Source organism: Ursus americanus, chromosome 36 (assembly GCF_024610735.1).
Source record: "Ursus americanus isolate L20-20 chromosome 36, mUrsAme1.1.p, whole genome shotgun sequence".
NCBI lineage: Eukaryota > Metazoa > Chordata > Mammalia > Carnivora > Ursidae > Ursus > Ursus americanus.
Window position 1 is genome coordinate 13,577,004 of NC_142162.1, and position 12,534 is coordinate 13,589,537.

Here is a 12,534-nt window from a genome sequence, read left to right on the forward strand (position 1 = left end):
ACCAGTGTCTTTCCCACCCTGCGCCACCTGCCTTGTGCCTACTAGTGCCCACTGGATTGCATTGTGAACACTTGTGAATACTTGGAAAGAGGGATTGTACTAACCAAAAACCAATGTGATAGTTAAAGTGAATGAGTTTTTCTTTGTCCGAAGAAAAAATTTAGTAATGGAGTTATCTTAAAAAAGGAGATTTATGCCTTCTGATCTATGCACTTGAGAAGGACACATCACCTGCCAAAATGCCAAGAATGTTTAACCTGAATCTCGTCATGAGAAAACAATCAGACAATTGTAGGGCATTCAACAAAATAGAAGCTCTGGATTCTGCAAAATAGCAGTATCCTAAAAATAAAAGTAGTAGAGCAGTTCTGGAATAAAGATCACTAAAGGGATGTGAAAACTAAATTTCGTGTGTGATTGCCATTCAGATCCTGGATCAAAAGAAGCTACTAAATGAACAATAGGGAAATTTGAGACAATTGGGACATTTGAGACAATTGGGAAATTTTACTGTATATTAGATTGCATTATTGTACTGATGTTAAGTATCTGCAACGTTGTATCATGGTTATGTTGAATGTCTTAGTTCTTAGGAGATACTTGCTGAGGTGCTTAGAAGTGAAGTATCTTTCTGTCTGCAATTTACTTTCAAATGGCTTGGACGGGAAGAACAAATGTGGCAATATGTTACAAATCACTAAAGTAAGTGTAGCAAAATGTTAATAATTATGGAAACAAATGTGGCAAATTTTTAATAATTAGGAAATCTAGTTGAAGGGCATAAGATTGTTAATTGCATACTGTTTAAATTCTTTTTATAAGTTTGAAGCTATGCATAATATATAAATTAATTTTTTGTAATAGAAAATAAAATGGAGGAAAAATATTTTTTCACTTAATATCTAGAATATTTAATTTTATCATTTAACCTACGATTTTTGGTTTTTGAAATTACTTATCTAAATAATTCACCTTTAAATGGATGTTTTTTAGTATGATATTTTTTCTTGTCTTCCTGCATCAAGAACACTACTATCAGTTTTATTGTAGAAAGCCTCTTGCCATTTATTGAATAGTTTTGCACTCGTTATGGATTTTATTTTTGTTTTTATGTAAGTTCATCGTTTAAGAAATATCTGTTGAATATTTACTATCTGCCAGGTTCTAGGAAGATAATGATAAACTTGATCTATCTTGTTCACCATTGTGTGGGCTCCTAACACAATGTAGACTCTCAGTAATTGCTCGAAGGAAAATAGGCACAGTGCTCTGAGAGCCTATAATAGGAAAATCCCTTATGGGGGGATAGAATGATCTTTATCTTATGGACAAGAAACCTGAGGTTCAGAATGTCAATAACTGGTCCAAGAGTATAGAGTTAGTAGAAGGAAGATCCCATCCCTTATAGGGATGGATAGAATGATCTTTATCTTATGGACAAGAAACCTGAGGTTCAGAATGTCAATAACTGGTCCAAGAGTATAGAGTTAGTAGAAGGAAGATCCAGGATGATTTTGAATCCATTGCATTTTTTTGTTGTTGTTACACCAAAGTTTATTTGCATTCCCAAAGAGAATTTTCTACCTTCTTCCTAATGCTAAGCCCCGGTTTCTACTATTCACTCCATTTTTTTGAGAGACCTTAGTCTCTGCTTACCATCTTCCTGTCCAATATCATTGTTCCTTATCACTTTCTAATAGGCTTTAAACTTTCCCATCTTGAAATATCTTTGCTTGGCCCAAGATGCTGTGTCCTTCCCCTAATGGAAAGTGTATAGCTTCTGGTAATGACAGAAGAGGTAAATCAGATAAATGCCCCCTCTAAAAATAACAAAAATGCTTGACAAAATAGAAAGTTCAAATCTTCTATTATCTGACTGATTTTCTGTGTCTTGTTACATTAATTACTGTGAGAGATGTGTTAAGAATTTCACAACAAGGGACTCCTGGGTGGCCGTCAGTTAAGCGTCTGCCTTTGGCTCAAGTCATGATCCCAGGGTCCTGGGATTGGGCTCCTTGCTGAGTGGGGAGCCTGCTTCTCCCTCCACCTGCCACTCGCCCTGCTTGTGAGCTCCCTCTCTCTCTCTGTCTTTCTCTCTCTCTCTCTTTCTCTGTGACAATAAATTTAAAAAATCTTAAAAAAAAAAGAATTTCACAACAAGAATGTGGATTTGTTTGTAGAACTGTCAAATGTTACTTCATGTATTTTAAAACTGTTATTAGATGTATACAAATATACAATTCTTACACCTTCATAATTAATTAAGTGAGCCTTTTATCTTTAGTTTTTATTTTGCTTAAATGCTATACCAGCTTTCTCTTGGTTAATGTTTACAAAATGTGTCTTTTTCCAAACTTTTGCCTTGAAGCTTGTTGCGTGGGTTTTTAAAAAGATTTTATTTATTTATTTATTTGACAGAAAGAGAGAGAGCGAGCGTACATGTGCTCACAAGGAGGGGGAGCGGCAGGCAGAGGGAGAAGGAGAAGCAGGCTCCCCACTGAGCAGAGAGCCCGATATGGGGCTCAATAAAGTCTAAAAACATACTCACCAAAGAGAAAAGTCAAATGGCATACACACACACACACACACACACACACAAGTAATCTATCTCATTGGTAATCAGGAAATTATATTTCAAAACTACAATGATATCTCTTTATACCCCAGCATAATGCCTGAATCAGAGAAACTAACAATACCAAGTGTTGGCAGACGTGGAGTAATTGGAACTGGGATTAAGTGGGAGTAAAAATGGATACAACCACTTTAGAAAACAGTTTAGAATTATCTAATAAATTTACAGAACCACATATCTTTTGACCCAGAAATTCACTCTTAATTATATAGTTTATGGCAAAACAAATACGCATAGCAGCAGTATTTGTAATAGCCTCAACCTAGAGACCCAACAAATGTCAATTAATAGTAGAATGGGTAGGGGCACCTAGGTGGCTCAGTGGGTTAAGCATCTGACTCTTGGTTTCTGCTCAGAACATGATCTCTGGGTCAGGGGATCAAGCCCCACATAGGGCTCTGCAGTGGGCGCACAGGCGTCTTGTCCCTCTCCTTCTGTTCCTCCCCCTGCTCACATTCTCTTTCCCTCTCTGAAATAAATAAATAAATAAATAAATAAATAAATAAATAAATAAATAAATAAATAAAATCATTTAAAAAATAAATAGAAGACCATAGTGTGTATATATACCTACGCCATCAGGGAACCAGACACAAGCCACCAGCCCAGACACTAAAAGGCAGAAGCATCCAGCACACATGATCTCAGATAAACAACCCCCCCCCCAGCTCAAACTGAATTTAGACACCCAGGTATTTCCTGCCTAGGGGGTACACTGTTCCTGGAGGTACAGCAATACCAGGTTGATGCATGGAGTGGACAGAGTAATCTCCTATTCCATCTCCCTGCTCCAAAAATCCATTTAATATTGTCCTCAGATAGAGGACATATCAGATATTAAACTGAAAAAGAACAAACACTACACTTGATCTTAGCCAAAAGACCAAGAAGTGATTGCTTAATATTTTTTTTGTTTTAAAATAATTGTAGATTCACAGGAAATTACAAAAATAGTACAGAGAGTTCCCATGAGCCCTTCGTCCAGTTTCTCCAAATGATTGCCCCTCTTGTAACTATGCTACAATATCAAAATCAGGCATCGATATTGGTACAGTGTGTATGTATATTTCTATGCTATTTTATCTCAAAGATTCTTGATGCACTTCAATGGAGATCCAGAACTATTCCATCACTACAAATATTTCCCTGTGTCACTCTTTATAGTCACACCCACTCCTTTCTCCCACCCCCACAAGCCTAACCCCTGGCAACTGCTAAGCTATTCTCCATCTCTATGATTTTTTCACTTGAAGAATGTTACATAAATGGAATCATAGAATATGTGACCCATTGAAATTATCTTGTTTTTACTCAGCATAAGTCCTGTGAGATCCAAGCTGTTGTATATATAAAGAGTTTGCTCCTTTTTGTTGCTGAGTATTTTTCCATCGTATGAATGTACCACAGTTTGGTTTTTGTGTGAACTCTAGTCATTTCTCTGGGACAAATGCCCAGGAGTGTGAATGGCATGTCAAAAACAAAAGTTTAGTAACCCTGATGTAAAAAGAGCTTCCAAAAGTAGAGAACAAAAAGTCATGTTGTATGTATGTTTCATATTTTAATAAACTGCCAAAGTCTTCTGTTGTGGCTTTCCCATTTTATATTTCCACCAGCAATTGATGAGAACATCTAGGCTTTCCATATTCTTGCCAGTGTTTGGTATTTTCACTTTTCAAATTTTTAGCTGTTTTATTAGGTATGTAATGATGTGTCATCAAAAGTTGGGACTTCTAATAACTAAAGGGAATCAACTTCTAACACCAGGTTATATTCCAAATGGATTAGGTATTTAAATATAAGAGATGAAATTATACAAGTCTTTGAAGAGAACACTGGTGACTTCCCAGGTCTGATTTCTGTCACTGTAGCTTTGCCTTTTCCAGTTTGCCATATAAATGGAATCATAAGTATGAGGCCAATTGATGGGTTCAAATTTCAGTTGTTTTTAATTTTAATACTATGAATGAAGCAGCTGTAAACGTTAACATACAGGTACTTGTGTAGACATATGTTTTCATTTTGAGGGGGGAAGATACCAAAAAGGGGTAGTATTGTAATTGTATGTTTAGCTTCAGGAGAAACGGCCAAACTGTTTTCTAGATATGCTATTTTGCATTCCCACCAGCAATATCTGAGGGTTTCAGTTGCTCTAAATCCTTATTAGCACTTAATACGATCAGTCTTTTTTATTTTAACCATTTTAGTAGGTATGTAGCGTTATTGTTCTAATTTACATTTTTGTGATGACTAATAACTTTGAATATGTTTTCATGTGCTAATTTGCCATTAGTATGTGATGAAGTATTCAAATCTTTTTGTTGTTGTTCATTAAAAAAATTGGGTTGTCTCACTATCATTAGGTTTTAACTTTTTTTAATAATATGCTTCTAAGTCCTTTTTTATGTATGTGTCTTTTGAATATTTTCTCTTGGTTTCTAACTCATACCATCATTTTATTAGGTGTACTTTCAAATGGCAGGACTTTTAAACTTTAAGGTTGTCCCGTCTATCATTTTTTTCATGATTCATGCTTTTTGCATCTTACCTTAGAAACATTTGCCTAATCCAAGGTCACAAAGATTTTCTGATGTCTTCTCTTAAAAGTGTTGTGTGTGTGTTTGTGTGTGTTTTTAAGGTTTTATTTTTTTAAGTAATCTCTACACCCAATGCGGGGTTCAAACCTACAGCCCTGAGATCAAGAGTCGCATGCTCCACCAACTGAACCAGCCAGGTGCCCCCTCTAAAAGTATTAAGTTTTAATTCTTCAGCCTCTGATCCATTTTGAGTTAATTTTTTATATGGTGTGAAGTAACAGTCAAAATTCATTTTAATATGGAAGTATAATTTGTCTCATCACCAATTTGTTGAAAAAACTGTTCTTTCTTTGTTGAATTATCTTGGCAACACTGTTGAAACTCAGTTGATCTGGGATGCCTAGGTGGCTGTTGGTTAAGTGTCTGCCTTCGGCTCAGGTCATGATCCAGGGTCCTGGGATCTAGTGCAGCGTTGGGCTCCTTGCCCATCAGAGAGCCTGCTACTCCCTCTGCCTATTGCTCCTCCTGCTTGTGCTGTCTCTCTCTGGCAAATAAATAAATCTTAAAAAGAAGAAGGAGAAGAAGGGGGAGGGGGAGAAGGAGAACGCCTGGGTGGCTCAGTCGGTTAAGCAGCTGCCTTCAGCTCAGGTAATGATCCCAGGGTCCTGGGATTGAGTCCTGCATTGGGCTCCTTGCTCCATGGGGAGCCTGCTTCTTCCTCTGCTTGCTGCTCCCCCTGCTTGTGCACTCTCTCTCTCTCTCTCTCTCTGACAAATAAATAAAACCTGAAAGAAAGAAAGAAAGAAAGAAAGAAAGAAAGAAAGAAAGAAAGAAAGAAAGAAAGGAAAGAAAGAAAGACTCAGTTGATCTATTTCTGGACACTGTTGTGCTCCATTGAGCTACGTGTCTACCCTTTCAGGATTGCCGCAGTGTCTTGGTTATTGTGGCCTTATAATAACTCTTGAAATTAGATAGTGTGAGTCCCCAATTTTGTTCCCTTTTTGAAAATCATTTTGCTCTTTGAGATCCTTTACATTTCTGTATAAATTGAAGAATCAGTTTTTCGATGTCTCCAAAAGGTCTTACAGGATTTTAGTTGGGACTGTGTTGAATTTATAGGTCAATTCAGAGAGAATTACATCTTGACACTATTGTCTTCCCAAACATGTACATGGTATTATCTCTCCATTTAGTTCCATCTTCTTTACTGTCTCTCAGCAATGAGTAATAGCCTTCAACATACAAATATTGCATATATTTTGTTAGATTTAGTCACAAATATTTCGTGTTTTTGATTGTATTGTAAATTATATGATTTTCTTGACTTCATATTTAAATTGTCACGAGTATACAGAATACAATCTATTATGGTACATTGATCTTGTGTCCTGATACCTTTTGAAACTTAGAAGTTATAGCAACTTTTTGTAGACTCTCTTTTTCTTTCTAGATAGACAGAAAATAACTCTTCTTTTCCAATCCATATGACTTTCTTTTTTTTTCTTTGCCTATTTTCCACTAACTTGGACCTCACAACAATGAGGTATAGAAATGGTGAGAGCACATTTTCTTGCACTGTTCCAGATCTTAAGAGGAAAGTATGTGGTCTTTAAATGTAAGTATGATGTTAGCTACAGTTTTTTTCATAGATGTTCTTTATCAAGTTTAGGAACTTCCCTTCTATTCGTAGTTTACTTAGAATTGTTATCCTAATTGGATGTTGAATTTTGTTTGTCTTAAAGGTTTTTAAAATATTTTTTATTCATTTGAGAGTGAGAGAGACAGAGAAAGCACAAGCAGGGGGAGAGGCAGAGGGAGAGGGAGAAGCAGACTCCCTGCTGAGCTGGGAGCCTGACATGGTGCTCTGTCCTGACCTGGAGATCATGACCTGGGCTGAAGGCAGACACTTAAGCATCTGAGTAACCCAGGCGCCCCAGATGTTGAATTTTGTTAAATAATTGTTCTGTATCTGTTGGATGATCATATGGTTTTTCTCTTTTAGTCTTTGATATGGTTAACTGTATTGATTGATTTTTGCATATTGAGTCAACCTTGGTCTCTTTTGATAAACTCCAACTGGAAAATTAAAATTTTCCTTAAAATTATTTTTGTTCCATAAGTTATATATTATTCTTCTAAAGATTGCTGGATTATATTAATTAATATTTTGTTAGGGTTTTTCTTTGAGTAAACTCTACCCACAACACAGGGCTCAAACGCATGGCCCCAAGATTAGGGGTCATGTGCTCTATCGCTGAGCCAGCCAGGCCCCCATTGTTAGGGATTTTTAAATCTATTTTTATGGGATATGAAATTTTGTTTTCTTGTAATGTTTTTGTCTGGTTTTGGTGTCAAGGTAATGCTGGCCCCCTAAAATGATTTGGGAAATGTTTCTTTATCTTGTATTTTTGCTCAAGTGTATATAGAATTAGTGTCATGTTTTCCTTAAATGTTAGGCAGAATTCCTCATTGAAGCCCTCCAAATCTAGAATTTCTTTTTCTTTTTTCTTTTTTGTGGGAAGTTTTTAAGTACAAAATCAATTTCTTCAAGATATATGGCTCTTTGGGGGCGCCTGGGTGGCTTAGCCATTAAGCGTCTGCCTTCGGCCCAGGGCGTGATCCTGCCGTTCTGGGATCAAGCCCCACATCGGGCTCCTCCGCTATGAGCCTGCTTCTTCCTCTCCCACTCCCCCTGCTTGTGTTCCCTCTCTCACTGGCTCTCTCTCTCTCTGTCAAATAAATAAATAAATAAAATCTTTAAAAAAAAAAAAGATATATGGCTCTTCGGGTAGTTTATTTCTACTTGAGTGAGCTTTGTTAATTTGTGTTGTTTGAGGAATTTGTCCCTTTCACAAAGTTATCGAAAATATTGCCATGAGGTTGTTCCAGGTGGAAAGAAAATTTCTGTTCTTCTAAGAGACAAGTTAATGTATAGTGAAGTGGCTTTTTTTTTTCATAACATTTTCGGTTAGTATGGAGATTAAAGGTATGTTAACTTGTATTGTCAAAAATGTTTTGTCAGTATATCCTCATCCATTGCTGACTGGACTGTGAGTAAATTCACCTGTATGGAGATCAACTTGAACACATTTAACGAAATTGTAATGCACAGACACTTTGGCCCAGAAATTGTACTCATAGGCAATAATGCATTCTTGTAGGTAATAGCACACTTATAAGAAATACGTATGTACCAAGATATTTACTGCAGCATTATTTACAATAGCAAAATTGATGGAAATATTCTAAAAATTCATCAATGGTATGGTTATATAGCAGAATGCTCTGTACATATTAATAAGAATGACGAATCAATGCATATACTACTATGGAAAGACCTACAGGATCGATCTTAAAAATCAAACAGAACTAGACACTGGAAGATGGTTTGAATGGTATGCTATCATTTGTAAGGGGAAAATAATATGTATAATTATGTATATAAACATATAGACATATCTGGAAGAACATACAAGAAACTGTTAATAGTTGGTTCATTGAGGTACAATTTTGTTTTAGTCCCTTTGGGCTGCTATAAGAAAACCACCATAGACTGAGTGGCTAAGAAAGAACAGGAATTTTTTTTCTCGCTGTTATGGAGGTTCAGAAGTCCAAGATCAAGGGGCCAGGAGATTCAGTGTCTGGTGAGGACAGAAAGGATGAAGAGAGCTCTCTGGAGCCTCTTTTGTAAGAGCATTAATCCATGAGGATTATGCTTACATATGAATGGGGGGGCACAAACATTCAATCTATAGCAAATTTGCGTACCATTTAAACTACGCAATTCAATGATTTTTAGTAAATTGACAAAGTTGTACAACCATCCTCACAATCTAGATTTAGAACATTTCTATCACACGAAAATAACCCCTCGTGTCCATTTGAAGTCACCCTTGTTCCCACATCCCATCCCTCGGCAACCAGTAACATACTTTATATTTCTATAGATTTGCCTTTTCTGGACATTTCGTATGAATGGAATTATACAACATGTGTTATGCAGCTAGGTTCTTTGAGATTTATCCATTTTGTAGCCGTATCAGTTGTTTGTTCCTTTATACCGCTGACGGTGTTCCATTATGTAGATATAACTACCACGTTATGGTTATCTCTACACTAGTTGATAGACTAGTGGATTGTTTCCACTTCGAACTATTGTGAATAATGCTGCATGAACATTTGTGTACAAGTCTTTGTGTGGACTTGGATAGACATCTAGGAGTGGAATTACTGGGTTTTATTGTAAATTAAGTTTAATTTCTAAGAAACTGCCACAGTGGCCGTACCATTTATATACCCATCAGCAATATATGAGGGTTCTATTTCTCCATATCTTTTCCAACACTTGTTATTGTCTGTCTTTTTTATTATAGCCATACTAGTGGGTGAGAAGTGGTATTTTGTTGAAGTTTTAATTTGCATTTCCCTGATGGCTAATATGTTGACCATCTTTCCATGGGCTTATTCCAGCCATTCATGTGTCTACTCAAATCTTTGTCCATTCATAATTGGGTTGTTTGGGGGTTTCTTTTAATTTCTATTACTACTTTTTCTATTTATGGGATTTCTAATTGTATTTTGTATCCATCTATTCTCGTTTTATTTGTTTTATAATTTCTTGTTATTTTTCATAAACAAATGTTATTCATTGGTCTCTTTGAGGATCTCAACATAATTATATTTTCTTTAGTTTTTATGGAAAATTTCAGACATAGACAAAAGTGGAAAAAGAGGATAGTGAACATTCATGAATTCATCACACAACTTAATATGTCTCCCATCTCTTTTGTAAGGCTGGTTCTCTAGAAAACCTTGTCTTTAGTTACTCAAGACATACCTATTGAGACCCTTCTCACATATAACAGGTTTCCTCATGTACATGGTACTGTTGGACTAGTATTGCTTCTCTATGTCATGCAATAATCGATATCTTTATGACTAGTAGCAGAGTGTTCTAAAATCCATGGTCCTTGTCTAACTCAGCCTTTGGATTTCAGATAAGCTATACAGACCAATAGGACAGGAGGGGACGATATGCTGAAGGTTTTACCTCTAGAAGAACCCTCTTGCAAAGCTTGTGTCTTGACTTGGTGAGAGAGCACATGGTCCTAAACCTCCTAGAAGATTTTTGTAGTAAGGGATTATGAGAGAGCTTATTACCAGACTCACACTTTGGCTTCTATATCAGTCTCCCTCTCATATGTTTACTTTTAGTTGAGTTCACCTCTTTTCTTTTTTAAAAATCAATTAATTAATTTTTTAGGTCTGATTAATTAATTTAAGTTATCTCTACATCCAATGTGGGGCTTGAACTCGCAACCCTGAGATCAAGAGTCACATGCTCTACCAACTGAGCCAGCAAGGCACCCCAAGCTCACTTTTCTTTGTTTTGTTTTGTTTTCTTTAATTTATTTTAGGCGGGGGGACAGAGAGAGAGAGAGAGAGAAAGAGAAAACCTCAAGCAGACTCCCTGCTGAGCATGGAGCCTGACATGGGCCTCAATCTGAGGACCCTGAGATCATGACCTGAACCAAAACCAAGAGTCAGATGCTCAACCAATTGAGCCACTCGGGCACCCCTCACCTCCTTTCTTAAAGAAGTTATGAATCTCACTGTGGTATTGGTCACCCCAGCTTCCTTTCCTTCACAAAACTCACTATGGTAATTATTGTAGGGGTGTTGTTAAGAATGTTTGCTGTCACACAGTATCCCTTTAATGATAGTATTTCTTTCAGGTTTCAATATAAGGAAAATTTCTGCTCCTTCTGAGACATATTACTGTAATGACTCTTGTGAATCTTGTAACCAATTACGTTTACTTATTGGCTTTGACTGAAAGGAATCTGAAGCTAAACCTGGACAAAAGAAATTGTCCAGGATTGTATGGTATGTATTTCTTGTGTCATCTCATAATTACTTCAGGCTGAATTTTGCTTTCTTCCCTTATTTGTCATTGTTTTTCTAAAGTGTTAATCTTTTTAAATTTCTACCCTGATATTATTTATATTCACGTAAGCTATCACAAATACAATTAGAGAATAGGGTTGGGAATGTTTACCCACACACAAGAGTTGGTTCGTTTAAAGTGGCACGTGTAGCAAGGAATTTATGAGTATTTTACATCTTAATATATAGTCATGGTTTCAGGTTTTTAGATTGCATCTCTAAGCTTATTTTCTCATCATTAAGACAGGTTTTTGTTGCACAGTCCAAAAGTGGAGCAGTGGAAAATATTCGTCCTGCAACAACAAAAATATTTTTAATGTGCAACAACTTTTGTCTTTGTGTGCTCCTTTTTTAAACACATAATACTGACTGTGGACAAGTAATGAAACTCTTATATATTATTTTCTCACTTATAATGTGAATAAAGCCTACTTCACTTAACAATCAATTCAAAGAGACAGTACCTCTTAAATGAAAAGACACAGTTGATTATTACTACCAACTAAGTTGCCATAGGATATTGGACAAGTTATTTAATCTCTCTAGGGTTTACTTTCCTCTAGTGGAAAATAGAAAGACTGAACTAGATGATCCTTAAGACCCATTACAACTCTTAAACATTCAAACAGAGATGAGTAAAACAAAGGACTTATCCTTTACAAGGTCACAGTAGAGTGAGAGACAAAGGGGTAAATGGATTAAATAAAATATCATAAGTGCTCTAATAGTGGTTATAAACATAAATTTATTGACACAAAGGAGGAAAGCATGGACTCTAATTGCAAAGCTAAAGGAAGATTCAGAGGTTATGACATTGACTTTCTTTGTTTTTGTGTTAGGGGAGAAGGTGTAGTCTTTTACTATTAACTCCGATGTTAGCTGAAAGTTTTTTAAAGATGCCTTGTTTTAGAATGAATGATTTAGAAAATTCCCCCCCCATTCTTAGTTTGCTGTAAGTTACCATGAAAGGGTGTTGAATTTTGTCAGGTGATTTTTTTTTTTTAATCTTTAGAGCTGATCATATACTTTTCTTTTTTTAGTGTGATAATATGATGACTTATATTGACTGATATTTTATTAAACCAATCATGTATTCCTGTGATAAAATACACTTGTTCAGGGGCGCCTGGGTGGCACAGTGGTTAAGTGCCTGCCTTCGGCTCAGGGCGTGATCCCGGCGTTATGGGATCGAGCCCCACATCAGGCTCCTCTGCTGGGAGCCTGTTTCTTCCTCTCCCACCCCCTGCTTGTGTTCCCTCTCTTGCTTGTTGTCTCTTTCTCTGTCAAATAAATAAATAAAATCTTTAAAAAAAATACACTTGTTCATGATGTATTATTATCCATTTTTATATATGGCTAGATTTGGTTTACTAAAATTTTGTTAAAGATTTAGCCATCTATGTTCATGAGGGATGTTGT

General features: G+C 36.2%; 1 protein-coding gene and 1 non-coding gene across 2 annotated transcripts in view; one reads left to right on the forward strand and one right to left on the reverse strand.

Annotated features, from left to right (window-relative positions):
• The window catches only part of RNF111 (ring finger protein 111), a 113,280-nt gene that overhangs the window by 1,116 nt on the left and 99,630 nt on the right, over window positions 1-12,534 (forward strand). The gene's annotated exons all lie outside the window — the stretch shown is intronic.
• Window positions 3,341-3,530, reverse strand: LOC123789146 (U2 spliceosomal RNA). Its single transcript, XR_006778701.1, has one exon. It is a non-coding gene; the product is annotated as a U2 spliceosomal RNA (small nuclear RNA).